General features: G+C 36.4%; 1 pseudogene; it reads right to left on the reverse strand.

Moving 5' to 3' along the window:
- Positions 1–5,830: 5,830 nt before the first annotated feature.
- Positions 5,831–10,302, reverse strand: LOC141714364 (histone-lysine N-methyltransferase ASHR3-like; annotated as a pseudogene).
- Positions 10,303–20,216: the final 9,914 nt, after the last annotated feature.

Below are 20,216 nucleotides of genomic sequence, written 5' to 3' on the forward strand. Positions count from 1 at the left end.
ACATTGAGTTTCAGCTCCCCTGGGTCCGGAGGTTGCCATTTCTTCAGAATGCTAACCCCAGTATTGCTCATTGTCCTCTCAGTACCCCCTGATTTACGAGCAGACTTCCAATCCTTTTACATTCTAAAAGTGCTCTCCATGGCTATGCTTGGGTTTATAAATTGGTTTTGCCAGACTCGTTTATTCCTCCAATTCCATATTCCCCATAACACAAGACAGATAGCCACAATTTCCTCATGCTTTGCACTCGCCAATTTCCGAAGAAGCCAATCTGTAACTGAATGTACTTCCCCCATGTCATATCTAAGATCCATCGATTGCCAACAAGAATCAGCAAATTGACAGAGAAAAAATAGATGAAGAAGTTGCTCTGCATTGCTGTTGCACATAGGACATGTATCTGGTACGTTAACTCCTTTACCTCTCAGCCTATCGCGAATAGGAACATTATTTCTGCAGAATCTCCACACAAAAATTTTCACCTTATGTGGAATAGATAAACGCCAAATTCGTCTCCAGCCTTCTGATTGAGCACATCCAGAATCACCAGCATAAAGGTTTTGCCAAACATAGTATCCAGTCTTCACACTATATATCCCATCAATCGACTTGGACCATACTATTCGATCTTCAACTTGACGTTGTGGCACATTCGTTGCCAGAATAGCTAAAGCATCACCACTACTGAATGACTCACGAACTCTCACAGGATCCCAGGTTTTTGAATCCGGATAAAAAAGAGTTGCCACCTTCTCTTGACGACCCTCATACATCTGCAGATTATCAACCTTGAAATTCGGCTTCTGAGCTAGCCAAGGATCTCTTGTCGCTGTTACTGATCGACCATCACCAACTACCCAACGGTAGCCTGCAGATAACTTTTCTTTTGCTTGCCAAATGCTCATCCACACAAAACTGGGGTTTATACCTTTCCTAGCCAATAGAATACTACTATCTGAGAAATAGCGCGCTTTTAATACCCGAGTTACCAAAAGCTCCGGGTTTTGAATGCACCTCCATATATGCTTTCCCAACAAGGCTATATTGAAACCATACATGTTTCTGAACCCCATACCCCCCTTATATTTTGGTTCTGACATTGCATCCCATGACAGCCATTTCAATCCCTTGCTCCCAGCAGATCCTGAACTCCACCAATACGCATTAAATTGCCGTTCAATATCCTGTATCATAGTTTTGGGCAGCAAAAAGCACATCATACAATAAGATGGCAAAGATTGAGCCACATTCCTAATAAGAACTGTCTTCCCTGCTCGGGAGATTGGCTTAGCCTTCCAACTATCAATGCGCTTACAAACTCTTTCCTTCACAAAACCAAGAACTCTTTTCTTCGATCGTCCTATAAGAGAAGGCAACCCCAAGTAGTTACTTGTTGTAATATCTCCATGAACACCTAGAATTCCTGATATTTCCTCCTGCATACTCGATCTAACATTTGCACTGTAAAACACCCCCGATTTCAAGTAATTCACCGACTGCCCTGAACTATCTGCATAATCATTCAAGATACCTTTAACTCGAAGAGCCTCCTCCCTCGTAGCTTTGAAAAAAAGGAAACTATCATCTGCAAAGAGGAGATGAGTTATTTCCGGAGCAGCTGTACAGACACGACCACCATGAATATGTCCCTCCTCTGCCGCATCATTTAACAAATTCGACAGCCCTTCTACACAGAAGAGAAACAAGTACGGTGAGAGTGGGTCTCCCTGCCGCAGCCCTCTCTTAGGAATTATTGAGCCTACAGACATACCATTGAAACACACCTCATATGACACAGTAGTAACACAGCGCATAACCCAACTAATCCATTTCGAACTAAAACCAAGAGCTTGTATCCTGTTCTTCAAATAGTCCCAATTCACCCTATCATAAGCTTTACTAATGTCTAGCTTTAGAGCCACCTCCCCTTCACTACTCCGTTTGTCCCCTTTCATGTGATGAATCAATTCAAATGCTACCACTACATTATCCGTAATACATCTACCCGGTACAAATGCTGATTGCTGATCCGAGATAAGACCAGGTAACACCTGCTTCAACCTATTTGCTAGGACTTTAGCCATAATCTTGTATAACACATTACATAAGGCTATAGGCCTAAAATCCTTAAGAGAACATGCACTATCTTTTTTAGGAATCAAAACAATATTGGTATGATTTAAATCAGCCGGGAATGAAGTACCTTGCAACCAGTCACGACAGCATTCAAAAACATCATTACCTAACACCTTCCAAAAGTTTTGATAGAAAGCTGGGTTCAATCCATCCGGTCCTGACGCTTTGTCGGGATGCATTTGGTTCATAGCCTCCGTAAATTCCTCAAAAGTTACATCTGCTACTAATTCATTATTCTGAGATTGAGTTATAATCCTTGGGCTAGCAGTGCTATCGTTCGAAGTTGCCTCCTCTGGTGCTGCAAAAATTCTCTGATAGTAACCTTTGATTAACTCTCCCATATCTTCCACCTTATCCACTCGAACTCCATCCTCATTAACTAGAAAATTAATCTTGTTCGCCTTCTTTCTTTCCGTAGCAGATGTATGAAAAAACCGAGTGTTTTCGTCCCCTTCTCTGAGCCAAAACAATTTAGCACGCTGTTTCCAGTACAGCTCTTCATGCAACAGAATATCATTGAGTTTGCTCTCGCCTTCAGATACTCCCGAACACTATGGTCATCAGTTCTTTCCCTCAGCAAATCAATAATAGCCTTTTGCCTCCTTACTTTCTCTTTAAATTTATTGAAAAAGTCTCTCCCCCATTTCTCCATAAAGCGAGATACTGACATCAACTTAATCATCAAATGAGACATAGGCAGATTTTCCCAACAATTTCTCACATCTGAAATAAATGAAGGCTCTTTAAGCCAAGTATTTTCAAATTTAAACCTAAAGGTTTTCTTCGACACTGTGGCTTCTATCAGTTGAAGGAAAATAGCTTCATGATCTGAAACTGCTGTTGCAACAACTTTTAAATTACACAGGGGAAACAAACTCCACCAATTAGCATTTGCAAACCCTCGATCTAGACGCTCCTTAACCCATGCATTCGTTCCTCGACCTTTCTCCCAAGTAAAACGATCCCCACTCAGATCAATCTCTGACAGTGAACTCATCTCCAGAGCATTGCGAAAACCATTCATAAGATAATTAGGGTGCGGATGAGTACCTTCCTTATCCGTTGGGTATAGAAGATCGTTAAAATCTCCCATTATCCATCAGGGAAGAGTCGACACCGTAGAAAGCTTATAAATTAACTCCCAGGATTGCTTTCTTCTGGTTCTCTCTGGCATACCATAGAAACAATACATCCTCCATTTTGGCACATTATTCTCATTAAAGATAACATCCACATGATTCTGGGAATACCCAGAGATATTACACTCTGCTCTATTATGCCATAAAACTGCCAATCCTCCACTCCGACCAATACGATCTAGTGAAAAACAATTAGCAAAACCCATCTTTATCCGTAACTCTTCTAATTTACTAGCTACCGAAATCGTTTTCATTAAAAATAACACATCGGGATTGCAATCTTTTACAAGATTACATAGAACTCGAACTGTACGGGCTTTACCTAGTCCCCTACAGTTCCAACTTAAGTAATTCATTGTTCCTGTCTAGCTTGCATTGCAAGCTTAGCCAATACAGAAGAAGAAGATTCAGTGCAATCCACATTAGAAAGCCCAGAATCTGTTAATTTCATGTTGTAATCCTTATCCAGGTCCATAGTCACTGTTGGACCAGTCCTTTGTCTTTTTCTATCCTCAACAATCAGCCCATCTAGCTCTTCAGACCCAGGCCCATTAGGTTGAGTTAAAACCTGATTTCCCTCCTTTTTCCCTCCTATAATAATGCCAGAATTATCTAAACCCATATTATCTGCTAATCCGTTCCTTCCCCCTCGCTGAGATCCCCCTGATTTCGTTACATCATAATTTTGAATATTTTGATGCTTATCCTTTCCTGAAATCCCGCCCCAATCATCTGAGTTTTCCTCTCGCAGCCACTTGCTCCGCCTTTGTACCGCTCCCCTACGTGGTGGTGCTCGGAGCCAACCACCCCATCCTTTCACCTCCTCCTCCAAATCAGCATACAGCCTTTTCTTACATGATCGTTCTGTATGAGAAAGAACACCACATCTAAAGCAAAAATCACCCAGCTTTTCATACTTGCATGTGACTATAAACTCCGTTCTATCTCTCCTACAGATTTTCTTCCTCCTCTTCAATGGCAACCTAATATCCAACCTAATTCTCAGTCTCATATACTCTCTCCATATGCTCGTATTATTAGTACTATCATACGACACAAACTTTCCGAAAAAATTCCCCAGCTGTCGTCCTACTGCTTCCGCCATGAAACTGGTTGGAAGGTCGTATATCTGCACCCAAAACTCGGCTTCATTCAGTGGTACCTTCGTTGGATCCTCCCCTGTTGGGATCGTGTTTGTGACTAGAATAGCATTGTCAAATGACCATGGGCCGTTATTCATCATCCACTGCATATCATCCTTATGAAAAAATTGAAACAAGTACAACCCCTCCGTTAAAGTCTTAATACTGATACCCATAGCTGGCCTCCAGATGTCCGCTAATTTAGACTTCATTACTCGTACATTCAGATTCTTCTCCGTTAAGAATTTACCCACCAAACATAACTCAAATCTATTCCCAGACTCCTCAACATCCTCATCGAACACCAGTTCTTCCTCTTCCGCATTTGTGATATCCAGATTCTCCATTAACTGATTCAAATCTACGTTGTTTGCCATTGCGAAACTCGCCTCTCACACTACTTTTATAAGGAGTGAAGAGAAAATCACAGCCCTCTCACAAAAACATGGAGAGAATCTAGTACCCACGTTTTTTCGCAAATCTTTTTTAAAATTCAAGTTTTAGGATCACATCTTTTGATATGTATAACTGTTTAAGCTCATCTTCTCCTTGACTGATTGACCGGCTCTTCATACTTATTTCAAAAACTTTTTCTATTTGAGCTACAATATTGTGAAAAGAATTATTAAGTTATTTTATATTTCAGTTCTCATGCATGTAGATGGACATATTCCATAATTTCATTTCTACTTTACACTCAACTTGTTTTCTTTCTTGTAGGTTTTCGGTGATGGTAACCAAATAGTATAATCTAATATTATAGGGTACTTTTAACTTATGTACATTTTGTTAGATATAGCGCAGAGGATTACAATTAACGATACAGAAGAGAAACGAAAATGGCAAAAACATTGGCATAGTATGTGCTTAGTGTTGGTTCTGGTTATTCTTTTGACGGTTTTATAGTGTAGTGTTGTTGAATGTAGAGCATTTCCATCGGAGGTGGCTGATCAAGGCGTTGCAAAGCTTAGTTGTTTCTCAGAAAAAAGTGGATAGATAGCTTTATTTCTTAAATGACCTTATTAAACCAAACCATCTAATCATACCATTTTAACTCTTTTATACTAATTATATATAGGATATAATTAATAGATATATGTTAATGGAGTCCAAGTTTTATTGACTTAGTTAAATAATATATAAAATTTTACTCTTCATGATAATTTTGTTACATTAAATACATCAAAATTCTAAAATTTTGATTTCTTTTGTTGTGAATATGTGCAAAATAAATCAAATGACGAGATCTTAACTTACTCCTATTCATTAATTTGGTTTCAATTTTAAGATTAAAAAAACGGCTTATTTATTAATTACACGCATTGTTATAAAAATTGGTCAGTTTTTATATTAATGATATATTACTATATCGATCAAAATTATTTGACCAATTTATTAAATTGCCGATAAATTACAAATTGGTATATTAGTACCTATCAGTAAACATGATTGCATTGATTAACAATTTTATTTGACCTAATTACATTTATTAATGTTTAACTATGTTGGTATAATAGTCCGCTAAAAAACCTTAAAATATAGTTGGACAACAGGACTAATATTGGACTACATGGAGAGTAAGAAACAAGTATTAGAATATGACGATCTGCTCATTGAAATCAGGCTCCACAGCTTGTATGCTTCCGTATAAGCTGTTATGATCTTGATCATCCTGAATAAGGTGCGCCAAGACTGCCACAACAATTGGGTGCGCCACATTGACAATTGACCTCAGCTCCATATTGAATAAATCTGCAATACATATACCATAAAAATCAGGCAGGCAGCTAGAGTGATAGTATTACAGCATGATAAAGGTTTCTGACAAAGTATAATGTGAATATCGATAACCATTCAGATAGTAGGTAATTGTGTAAAAGTGAAGCACTTGAAGGTATACATAAATTATGCAAAAATGAAGCACTTGAAGGTCATACTTATAATCATATGTCAACGGCTCCCCAGCTTTAATAGACCTAGCAGCAAAAATACCAATACGAGTTTCCCCATCCAGTTGCCTGCAAAAACAACCAGAGAGAGTGTGTTTAGACAAGCGCCCTTCACCAAAAGAAAGTAGCAAAAAGATCCCATTAATCTAAACATCCTGACAGTAACACAATGACCCCGGCCTAGCAACATGGCATCTTGTGCAGTGACATAATGTTATCTTGCATACACAAAGAGTACAGAAGGAAAGATACCAGCAAGTTATAAAAATGCATATATGATTAAAGAGTACAACATATATAACAAAGACAATACATGAAAACCGTTAATGACATCAAACCACAGAGAGGGGGATTCCATGCGAAATTTACTTATTAAATAGTCACGCCTTGCAATGTCACAACAATCAACTTAATCTATAGGATGACTTGATTAGTACAGCATTATTCAATTGTAAAACTATACTTTGGTGAACAAGAGAATATACATACTCCTCTCTGCATCCATGATAATAAATATCCGCAATCTTAAGGTTACAAGGCAACTTGTGTTGACTGGTTAAATCTCATCTTAAAAATTAAAATAAGAACGTATTTGTGATGGTAACCAAGATCATAACTTTCCCACACATGTCTTATTCCTAGATATATGCATAGCGGGCTGAGGTGGCTGGTATACTATATAACTTTTTGGTTCTCCGTGGATTATAAACAAGCCACACTTTGGGTTCTTAACTGATTCAACAACACACTCAAGACACAGCATCAATAAGGAGACACTTGTCTGATTAGCATACTGACCATTTCTCCAGTTTACAGTTGGGATTACAACTGTGGTTCAAAAATCTGGAGGAGTTCCCCTTGAAAGTCGAATCGATTGTCAAGTCTTTCTCAACTTCAACTAGGTAAAAGTTCTGAGTGCCCATGTGCTTCATGTCCCACAACCGTTGTTCGCACATAGCATCACTAATAACTGAAACAGAATAGAGTATGAAACAATAATCATACAAAAAAGCTATGGAAAGAATAAAACATGACCGATTGAAAGTCTCAAGTAAACTGGACTGTACACTGTCTTAAGAGTAAAATATTTACTATGATCGCTTATGTACAGACAAACCTGAAGTGATAATTCGTTAAGGACATTACCTTCTCCAACATACTCGATGATGAAATCACCTTTACTCACAAATTCAGCAGCCTCTACGCCCCAACCACAATTTTCTGTCGGAAAATAATAATAGTTAAAGATGGAAATATTCAAGTTTAAACAGCTATTAAAAGATAAAAGTCGGTGCATAGAAGTTTAGAAACAAATAAACTCTACCTTTACAACTTTAATCTTTTTTTCCTTTCGAAATGGTCTGTTAGTGCACGTCTCCGAGCAACGACAGGATTTTGAGCAGCTTACACTTTGACCCCTATCAGAGCATGTTTAAACACTAGTCATAAACAAGACACATCTCACAACTTCTAGTTAAAACAGAACCGCATAAAACCCTGTTAGATACATGTGGAATAGAAGTACCTGCAGGCACAATTATCGGAGCAATGAGAAGAAACACAAGTTGTACATCCAGTATCAGCATCACCCGCATCACATTTTTTATTCTTGACAAGGTAGATATCTAATACAGTTGAGGACCACTGGTCATTTATAAATACAAATAATAAACACAAAATTTTCAGGAAAAAATAAGTATAATAAGGCAAACAAGGATACTGCGTTTGATGTGAACATAAGGAGGTGGCTCCATTTCTGTCACAATAGCGTCTTTCCAAGTTTTATCAATAACAAACTCTTCTGGAACATATGGTAGTGCTAAGCGACAGAATAGTTCCTAAGAACAGGATATATAGGTCAGCCCTGATTCTATTGAAATTTAATAGACAACATTAGAAACTTGAATGCTTTCTCAGTTTCTCTGTAATGCATATTCATTATACATATACAAATTTTGAAGAAAATGCATTTCATGTAATTTCAAAAGAGGAAGTTACCTCAACACTGTTCATTGGCACTGCAAGCTGCTCTCGAACAAAAACAACTTAGTCAAACTTTTGGAAAAGAAAGAATGATTTACTAAAGCAAAATTAAGCTTCTCTTATAGAATACCCTGTCCAATGGAATTGATTTCTTTCTGTAAACTGCATGCACTAATTTCATCGCATAATGTAGCAGACAGTGTATGACAATATATTACTATTAATATCAATACAGTGTCACATTCAAGATGCTTAGTCTGATAAAGTATCCAAGGATCTTTTAACTACACAAAGAGCCACATATCCTAGATCGCATATCACCCTAATTATATCATTCGCAATATGCATAAGAGAAGAGAGAAGGGAAAAGGGAAGGTGAACGCATGTGAAAATAAACAAGAACCTCAACCATATAGTTACAGCATGCGACATATGCCCTTACTTGGTAACATAAGATTCTTTACCGGAAAAGTTTGATCAGTAGTAAAGGTTTAACTTCTAAAGGGGTAGTTTCATGCTTAAGGCCTTTTACAAATTACAACAAACAAGCAATTCTAAAAGTCCTGCACAACTAACATAACAATTTACTCTGGTATCTCTCCTAGATCAAAGAATCAAAAACTTTACAAGTGGAATTTTTAAGAAAAGGAAAAGGTACAAAGAGGATAGGGATTATCTTTCAAACCAACGAAACAAAACGTAATAAGAAAAGAAACAGATGGCATGAATCATTCATTTGAACTTTCAAGCTTAATGATACAAGAAAAACGATTCAGATGCATATTCCTTGTGAGTGCTCAGAACATACTCAGATAGTAACAGATGATACGCCATATCATTTTAAAGAAAATAAGCAAATTATGATGAGATTCCAAAGATCCATTGATATTTAGTATGTGAAATTCCTGATAAGACATTGACCTTGTTCTCCTGATGCCAATCAGTAGGGTGTTTCCAGCATATGGCTTGCCCAGGTTGGTCCTGTAAATGCATAACATGCTCCGAGGATGGTGAACATTTTGCATGCCACGCTAACTCGCACTTTACACATCGCAACAGCTGGAACTTTCGTTTGCAGAAAAAGCAAGCCTATAGAAGAAAACGTGTCATTTATACTATTGTAGACAGTGAACAACAAATACAAAACTGCGTATACTAATACTCAAAGAGAAGCTACATGGAAATCCAACTAAAGATATCGCTTTAAAAATTAAACTTATTCCACCAAGAGCAGCAATATATTAAGAAGAAATTCTTTCGAGAATTACTTATAATAAGAGCTAAAGTTTTTCATAAATTTTATTCCATTACTCTTTACAAAGATGAAATGCTCCAAAGAGTTTCTTGAATCCACTAATCCTTGTATTGAAAATTTATTTCCACAGCTTGTTCCTGAATAATTTTTTTGGAAGAAAAGGAAAAGAAACCTAAAAAACTAAGAAGAATCTCTCTGTAAATTTGTCTCCAAAATATTCTTCCCTTTTTTGGAAAGATTGGGAGAGAAGAGATATTTACTCACTTTTTAAACTTTTGTTTGCTAGATTTGGGAACACCGTGTAGGAGGTCAAGGTTTCAAACCTCAGTACAGGCGATAAGGCATGGGTGCTTATGCATTTAATTTACAGTGATTGACCTTTACCTAAACAAAATAAATATATATAATAATTTCACCACATACTTAGTCCATTGATGACATACTCCTCTACCCACGTTGAGTTGTTGGTCCACAACTACATATATTGTCATAACATAGAATGTTATTAGGACCATTGAATAGAAAGCTACATGACTTACATGCTGAGGACACATAAATTGTTGTGATGATGAAACTTCAAGTCTTCGCTTTGAACAAATTAAATGATATACAGCTTCACAACCACTTGCAGAGCATAAAATTCCTGTCCCGGGATGGACCAATTTCTGGCAAATACGACACACAACCTGAAATGGATGTCAAATAGTAAGTGGAACCGTTTGTCTGCTTCAAGCAGAAAGTAATTTATGCTTCATATGTAAACGTAAAAAAACAAAACTAGCATGATTCATTAGCAAGGTTATCTAAATTCAACATTTGTTTACAAATTGAATAGAGTTTCCCTCCCTGGTTCCTTAGTTCTTTCAACCAAAATATGCTTCAATCGTCCTCATCTAGAGATGTGGAAGTAAGACTTGCCAGTCCTTGTACCTTGTTCTCCTTTTAGGAAAAAAATGTAATTGAGAAAATTAAATGAGCGAATCTTTTGTAATCTATCACGAAACTGATTACGAATTAGAATCATTAAATTGTAAAGAGATCTTTTATTGGTAAAACAAGTGGGATTGTTAAACAGATTTCTTGCCCTCATACCCTTAAAAAAGTCCAAACCCGTGACGTTCTACATAAGAAAGAAAGAAATACCTTTCTAGCACTAGGTTATCGCTGAATTACTAGGTTCTTTTTTTGATAAACATACTTGAGCGAATCTTCTGTAATCTATCACGAAATGATTATGAATTACAATCATTAAAATACAAATAGGTTTTTGTTTGGTAAAACAAGTGGGATTGTTGAAGAGATATCCTACCCCTTTTTTTAAGTAAGAAAAGAAAAAAGTACCTTTCTAGCACTACGCTATCGATGAATCCCCGTTCTTCCTATTCTATTTGTTACAACAGAAATTACACAAACACTTGCAACACAAAAGGGCCTTCAAAATTACCCCAAAATAAACATTACCAATTCTCTGCTATTCAATAATAATAAAAAAAAATACTTAATTTACAAGAATAAAATGTCGAAAACAGACATGATGTAAACAAATAGAGGACAGAAAAAATGATACATTACCAATTTATGTGGACCTAGTAAGGGAAGAACAGTGTTATCCTCTTCTCCGATAGTAGTAGTCTTTTTGTTGTGACGACACCGTTTCTTGGGACTTTGAATCGGGAATCGGAGGCGGTGCTTCCAATTCACAGGACTCGAGTCCTGAACCTGTAGAAATTCTTAAAATAAAAAATATAAAAGTTTAAATATAATAAGTTGTTGACGGGGTTCGAACTCTGAATCCATGAGAACAGTTTAAATATTAATATAATATTAATTAATATTGCATCCAACGGTTCCCATCTATCTGACTTTAAATCTGACACTTGTTATTTGTCGTACCAAACAACTGTACCGAACAACCGACCAACAATTATCAAATAGAGGGTGTTATGCTTATAATAGTATAGTAAAAATTACTATTATAAAATATCCATGATACATGTTAATGTCGGGGTTTCGGTTTCAGCGGGGAATGTCTCGATGAGAAAAATCATATTTAACGAGGACGTTATTCATTATAGAGAACCATTTTAATGATTAAAACTTAATATTGATAAGCTGAAATAAGATAAATATCAGTTAAGTGATTTAACAAAATATGGCGCCGCCACGATGCACGACTTTCTCGACTATTCTCAACCACATCAATCGCAACAACCATTTTAAATCTAGTACACATGAATTGGCAAATGAATTGAAAATTACCGGTTTTTGATTGAAATCTTGATGATAGAACTTACATTACCATTTCAAATTTGACCACTTAATAAAGATCCATGTTAACCGAATTAGAGTGTCAAATCTTGAAATCTAATTATGGTGATAACTGTCATTTTAAGTCTGTAACCGCTAAATAATAAGGGGTGAGGGAAAAAATGATCGAGGATATCTCATCCCGGCCCTTAACAATGCTTTAGAAGATAGCCAAAGTAACACTACAAAGAGTATCACCTCTGAAGCATGGATTGATTCCGAAGATAATCCTAACATTCTTCATCTTATGAAATATTTTTTATGGATAAACACAATCACCACTATATTCCACGATCGATGATGTACTATTAAAATCCCCATTTTTCGTGACAGCTCAAAATTCATGGTAAGGATTGGTCACCAAACAACTGTAAGAAATATAAATCGATTTATTAACATAAATATACAGATGACCCCTCAAATCCGGATCGATTACAGTTTATGGTATGGAACAAGAATCTAAACCTCTAAAATTTTTATAACAACTAACTCAAACTTTATTACCTTTTGACCAACTTCCTCGTCTTATAGGCTCTGAGATATCCGAATATTTGAATTTGGGTTCTTTCTAGAGCGCTGCTTATGGTGATCTACTTATAGTAATGCTCAATATCACTGAAAGGATAATAAAATGACAAATCGGTGAGTCGGGAATGCTCAGCAAGTACTATAATTTGGTTTCTAGGTATCAATATAAAAAAATCACCGGAAATAATTTTTTTGAATAATTTTATAAACATCTTTATTCATTTAAATAAATGAGCGAATAAAACATCAGCCCTTATCGGCCTCCTAGATCACATTTTTTTGGAAAAGAACTACGAACAATTCACTCATTCATCTCCTGAATCAATTACTTGTTCGGTTTTGTAATCATGAAACCTTCAAAGAAGGAATGTCGTTAAGGCGATTAACAATAAATTAGACTGAACACTAAAACTAACATATGTACTATACTCCGCTGGTCAGTTGGAATACAGTTAGATCCATGCCCATCCGCATTGACCTACCATTGTATCGGGTACCCAGGCACACTTTGGCCTAATAAATCATAGGGTATAGTCCATTACTGGCTATTTTCGTAACCATCCAGTCCGTAGAGTATTTGATGATAAACCATTTTGGTTATAATATCATAATTAAGGGTTCAAAAATAACCCTGAATAATAGGTACTTGCTCAATAGATCAATAATTAATAATGAAAGAACAGGAATAAGGAATACTTAAAACATTTAACTATTCTGGATTTAGAATACGGGTAAAATACTTGCCTTAATTGATCATGCATCTAATATTTAACCATCTGCCACATAAATCTTTCTCGGATCGACTTTAATCTACCTATGTCCTAAATAACAAGTTATCTGATCTTTACTCATCATTCATTATGTCCTGCTTAGACCATCTCATCTCTGAGTCTACTCATCTCCGATTTCATATATGAACAAGCTTTACTCTTAATCTCTCAGTTTGGCCTTGAAAGCCCCGAACTATGTATATCTATCATAAAAAAATTATTTTAATCAATCGATCATATATAATTGTCTAATCTATGTGTCTATCCTTATCGTCTGCCCACCCCACGATAATAGATAAGAATCATATTTAATTATAGAAAATTTAAGAGCCACATGGACACACCATTCGCATAGCACGTAAACATATTAGGCACGTAACACATAACTCAATTCTTTAAAATATGCGGCTCAGTGTGTTTAAAACTGAAATCTAGTCGATTATCCCCAGGCCATGCTATTCAATAATTTTTAAAAAATGTCGGCGTAAAGTAACAACTAGTATTCAAAGCAGGTCGCATTTGGAATATGAGTAGGGCTCCTAGGTGGCGCGCTCGTGAAAGCAAACCGAAGGAAGAGCAAAATGAAGGTTGGGTGCTTGTGGGGAGAGGCCTCCCGGCCTCGAATAGGCGGGGGCCTAACTCTAGCTCCGGGTCCTCCCTGCTTGCAGAAATGAATGGATAAGAAAGGGGCTGGGTTCTCGAATTCGACCTTTCGAAAAATATCTAACTCAGAAGTGTTTTTAAATTAATCGAAATTTTTGTTATAAAATAATTTTGGTATTGAAAGTATTTTTATTAAAAGAAAAATAATTTTCTGAGTTTAGACACGTTTGTCTCATTTAAAACGGATAACCAGTCTAATTGTTATCGAATTATCACAAATAATTCGATTAATATATCATTTTTCAAATTTAATAATCGATAACAAGTCAATTAATCAAAATAATTCATTAATCATTTTAATCAAATAATTATTTAAACCAAAAATAAATACTTTATCATAAGAAAATATTTTAAAATAACGGTTTTGTAAAACTGAGTTTTTCCCGAAATTACAACTGCTCAAAATCAATCTCAAACACCACCATTCTACACCACAATAAAATAAATAAATTTCAAACATACTATGATGTATATTTACACATATAAACTCACGGAAACAAAGAATACGACCACCGAAGTACAAAACCCGTCCAACAACGACTCTTCCAACGACTTCTGAAAATGTTGAAATTAATATATACACTAACATGCTATAATATAATAATTAAAAAATTAAAATCTTGAAATCTTGAAATTCCTACCCCAACATTACTTCTGGTCACCCCAAAAACGTTTTCTATATGTCCGAAAAATAGTTCCCGAAAAATCTGAAATTAATATACATAGATACAGGCGTGTTGAATTGCCTTGTAGATTAGTCTATGTTAGGTCACACACACTGTAGAAGGGGGTTGAATACAGTGTATAGCACAATCAAATCGAATTCAAATAACACAAATAACAGAAAATAGACTTTATTCAATGCAATAAACTCTGTTACAATATAGAACTGTCCTCTCTCAGTGATGAACAAATATCACGAGAGCTGCTAGGGTTATAATGAATAATATTCTCGATAATGATAACACTTATAGTGTAAACCTTATGTCTGTATTTATATACTACACAGTTACAAGATAATCACTAATTGATATGGAATATAATTCTGCTTCTTAAAATATATCAATAAGATATCTTTTCTTCCAAGTATTCCATTCTTCATAGAATTCCTTCTTCATACATATCTCTTCTTACGTTTGTCTCAATCTTCTTTCCTTTCAATCAGCCGCCTTCCTTATCTGAAAGTTTCCTTTAAGTTCTGATATTATCTCCTGGTAAATATCTCCTGAACCTTAAGTACTAATCACTTAAGTTCTGACTTCAGTATAAGTGCGGATTTCAGTTAAGTACTGATTTGTCCTGTTTAAGTAAGATCTAAAAACTAAACATAAATCATATTAGTCATGATATTATCAAATATATCTAACAATCTCCCCCAACTTGTAAATTAGCATAATATACAACTTTAATAGATATTTGATGATGTCAAAAACATTAAGTACAAATGCATGAGAAATGGACTAGATAACTACAACTTACCGTCCTTAAAGCTTTACCAACTTTAACTTCTGATAACAACTTCAGTGTGTATATATATCAAAATTTGAGCAGTTGTAGATCTTGACTTGGCTTCACTTTCTGATCTCTTTGATGTTAGGAGTTGTTCTGAGATAGTTCTTTAACAAACATCTCTCAGCATATCTGAGTTCATCAATCATCCTCCTTTTAGCATCTTTGAGTTCTGCAGTATCTTCACCAGTTTGGAAGATAGCAGCCCTGAGATCATTTATTCTAGATTTCCTTATGTCCTGATCCAGTCTGATCAAATATGCCTTGTCAGACTCAAGATTGAATTCTACAGCCTTATAACCCAGAAAGATAGTTATAATCTTAGCAGAGTTAGGCTTCATATCAACAATATCACCCTTGTGATCTCTGTACTTTGGAAGATATGTGCTGTCAGACTTTACAGAATAAAGCCTTTTCTGTCTCTGAATTTAAGTCTTCAAATAATTTGTAGCACTTTCTGTTATTCTGTCATTCACTTGAAGTAAGAATAAAACATGTTCTAGTTCTTCAAAATACTTCAGTGGTATAGCATTTTCCCTTATATGGTAAACCCTACCATCTGTCATGAAATATAACAAGATGTGGTCTTTCAAGTAGGTATGGTAGACCATCTGTACAGATTCTAGTTGATTCAATCTTTCAGGAGTTGCTCCAACACCTGGTTCACTTAAGGAAGTTGGATCATTGGTTGTGTTCTGCACTCTTCTTTCATCAGCACTACCCAATCCAGATTTATCTCTTGCTTCTTTTCCAGTAATCTTGCTTCAAAACCACTTGCTGCAGTCTTCAAATGTTGAGTCTGTTTGGCTTTAGTGAAACCTGGTAGGAGTAACTTTGAAGATATAACATGAGCAATGTCAGAGGTTTCCTTTGATTTATCTTCTGATATCAAGTCAACTTGAGCTATGTCAGAGGTTGCTTGCTTCATGTTTATATCAGAACTAACTAAATCTTGACTCTGAACAACTTGAGCAATGTTAGAGTTTGTCTTAGAAATCTTCCTTGAAGTCAGAGTAAGATCAGCATCTTCAACAGAAATTTCTTCATCCATAAGAGGCACATAAACCTTTATAGGTTCACTAACTTTTTCTTTGACCTTGGACCTTGGATCTATCTGCAATTGTGATTTGACCTTAGTTGCCACAGGATTTGTCCTTTCTTTTATCACAATGCCTTTAGCTGGAGGAAGTTTCTTTTTACCAACAGAAGCTTCAGATTTGGAGTTGACTTTTTCTGACTTAAGTCTAGCTTCTTCTTCCATTAGACTTTCAAAGTCCATTCCTGGATTTTCTTTCAGAAATAACTGTCTTGAAATTTCTTCATCAAGATCCAAAAGTTCATCAGAACTTATCCTTTTACCAGTATCAGAAGTTATTCTTCTCCCAGTATCAGAACTTGTTCTATGACTTGTAGTTCCAGTTTTTCTTGATGAGAGACCTCTACCTTGACCATGACCATGACCTCCACCCATTCCAGAGTTTCCCTGGTCATCTTTTTCATCATCCTTCCCCTTCAGTGTCTTAACAATTTTGCATTTGGACTTAATTACTTTCTCCCCCTTTCTGGAATCAGTAGGTAAAAGAAGAGAGACAATCAATTCCACCGAGGATTGAATTTCATCGAGTTCAGATTGCTGAGAAGCTTGATTTTTCAAAATTTCATCAATCTGAGATTGTTGCTTCTCTTGGGTTTTCTCAATGTAAGCAACTCTGTCAAAGGTAGGTTGGAAAAAACTTTTCTTTTCAAGTTTCATAGTCATTCCTTGCTTGAGTAAAGCTTCTTGAATTTTATGCACCTCAGCATGAGTTGTTGAGTGTTGACCTTGAAGGTGTCTAGTACTCAATGCAATAACTCTCAGCTGTTTCTTGAAATCATCATTAACTAGCATCTCATCAGCTTTTGCCAAGTGCTCAGCAAGAATTCTTTCATTTGGAACAAAGGTAACTGTATTCCACTCCTTAGTCCACTCCTGTCCTCTAGGAGTTTCAATCCAAGGTACTGGCGCATCTCCTCTAACAAACTTTTTAACTAGTTCAGCTTTTGAAGGAGCTTGTAGAGGTGCATGTCCAGAAGGACCAACTTTATCAACATCAGCAGTTGTAGCAGCATCACCCATATCATCAGCATTTGCAGCATCAGAACTTACAGAGTCAACATCCTCTGATAAAAGAATAGTATGAGAGGCTATTGAGGCTTCAACATCAACAGCATCCTCTAAGTGCTGATCTGCTTCCAAGTTCTGATCAACAACCATATTCTGATGCTCACCTATAGTCTGATCTTCAATGTCTAGATGCAGAGAAGGTGTTGTAGACAATTCTGGAATTTCATTAGCATCAGGAATTGGTGTTGTTGATGGATTGATTGGAGATGGTGGAGCTTCTAAGTAGAGAACCTCAGGCACGATTAGGTTGGGAATATCAATCTCAGTACTTGTGCCTGGGTCTGCAGTAGATACTGGTTTATTTACAGGAAACACAGGTGGTGTAGATACTTTATCTTGAGTAGTTTCCTGAGTTGATGACAATGGAGGTGTAGATGTAGTAGCTTCAGCAAATTCTGGCTCTTGTGAGATCAGAGATTCCTGATCTCCTTCCTTAGCTCCTGCTTCCTCATCCTCTGAAACTGACTCAGCCATGTACCTTTGTGCTCTCTGTTTCTTGTATCTCTTTAAAGGTGGAGATTTCTTGGGAGTTTCAGCAGAATACATCCTTCTAAGCCTTTTGAGAAGCTTAGAGCCCCCAATTCCAGTATCCTTTTGAGAAGAGACCTTCTCGGCTTCTTTGACAACAGGTTCAGACACAGGAACCTGTTCCTCACTGTCTGACTCATCTCTCAGAACAATCCTCCTTCTCTTATGTGGTGTCTGAGGGACAGTCTTTGTCCTCTTGGGCTTTGAAGATGAAGGCCTCACAGTATGTGCTGATGATGAAGGTTGATATATCTGTGAAGGTTTGATATATGTTCTGATAGAGGGTTGAGTAGGTTGAGGTATATATGTGGTATGTTCTGATGGGTGTTCTGGTGTATGGGATGTGTTGGTGGGTTGAACATCAGGGTAAACAGATCTGTAGGTTTGAGGATCAGCATTTACCAGGATCTGATTTACAGACTGAGGTATCTGTAAGGGTCTAACCACCTTTTTCTTAAGGTCAGCATTTACCAAGTCATTAAAAGCCCGTTTTGCATGTTTAAAGGGTGGAAATAAGTCAGTGGTAGGTTGAGCTTCATCAGCACAACAGAAGTTATATATAAGCTGACAGAATCTAGCAAAGTATACTACATTCCTATTTTCTGTCATCCTATCCCCTATAAAACCTAGCACAGCTCTTGCAAAATCAAAATGAGTTTGGTGAATAATAGCATACCCGATGTGTTGACTCGTAATTGGAATGACATCAAAGTTGGAACACTTATTGGAGAATGCCTTAGTGATGCAGTCGAAGAAAAAGCTCCATTCCATTCTGATATGTGCTCTTTTCAACTGTCCAAACTTGGCCAAACTCTTCTCATACCCCAAATTGGCCATGAGCTGCTGTAGAATAGTTCCTCCGTTGTTGAGAAAATGCAGCTTTCTGGTAAGTGTAGAGCTTTACGAACTGCTCCAGGAGTTACCACATGCTCAACATCATTTACTTCAAAAATAATGCTTGGAGTACCAGTAGCACCACCATTATCAAAATGCCCAGTCCGTCAGAACGTCAGAACTTGTTGGCTTGAAATTACTTGAGGTTGGGTCAACGCATACCCAATCTCACTGTGTGCTAGAAGATCTTGCACAAAGTGCAAATCAGATGGAGCTTCAGCATGGTTCAAGATTGCAGCATAGTTGTTGGGTACAAACTTGGCTCCATCTATAATCAAATCCTTAGGTGCCATGAGAAAAATTGAGAAATAAGGTTGACTGTAAGGTGTTTGATAAAATGTCTGTATGAAAAAGCGTCAGGAGATGAGAGAGAATAGTAGTAAAAAGAGAGAGATAAAATGTTAAAGTAAATACAAGATTTTAGAATCCTTTCTCTCTTTTACTTATACACGGTAGAAAAAGTAACCGTTGGACACCTGTCAAACATGCAGCAGTAAAGGATAATTAATGGGCATGAGAATACAGTAATCATTACTTATCACATACTTACCAAGTAATCCCATTAATTAAGGTAGTTCAGTTTTAGTTTAAAATGTAAAACTGTTCCCACTTAATAAATCATTTTCACTGCGAGACCAATATTCTGTAAAAATATGACCAATTAGAGTATGACCGTAAAGAAACTAAGTAGAAAATATTGACACGTCAGAATCAGAACTTGATTTGTATCAGAGTTAAAATGGTCATCAGAATATGGGTAAATCAGGATTTATAAATGCATCAGAATATCAAACGACTCAGAGATAAAATCTTGCATAAATATAAAATTTCATTCATATATTGAGCAAATACATTCCATGAAATTTAAATTACATCACAAAAGTACATGATTGTCCTAAGCTACAAATCCTAACATCAACAGCTTTTGTCCTAAGCTTAGAAGCGAGACAAGGCTGACAGTGAAGAGAAACAGGGAGCATAAACTATTTCTTCTTCCTACTCTCAACAAAAAGAACAGCGAGACAAATGATTCGCTCCTGCTGCGGAGACGACGGAGATGTAGATCTCTTCGGACTGTCAACATATCACGTTTAATGATCTCTGGAAATTGAATCCAGAGATTGTGAGGGATGTTGTTGATATGGTATGGAGTTGGAATTCCATTGAGAAAGACATGTACTGTCTCAGTACCATAATTGTAAAACCAACCAAATGCAGCCATTTGTGGTGATAAGAATAAGGCGAGAGT

This window comes from Apium graveolens, chromosome 3, assembly GCF_009905375.1.
Source record: "Apium graveolens cultivar Ventura chromosome 3, ASM990537v1, whole genome shotgun sequence".
Classification (NCBI taxonomy): Eukaryota; Viridiplantae; Streptophyta; class Magnoliopsida; order Apiales; family Apiaceae; genus Apium; species Apium graveolens.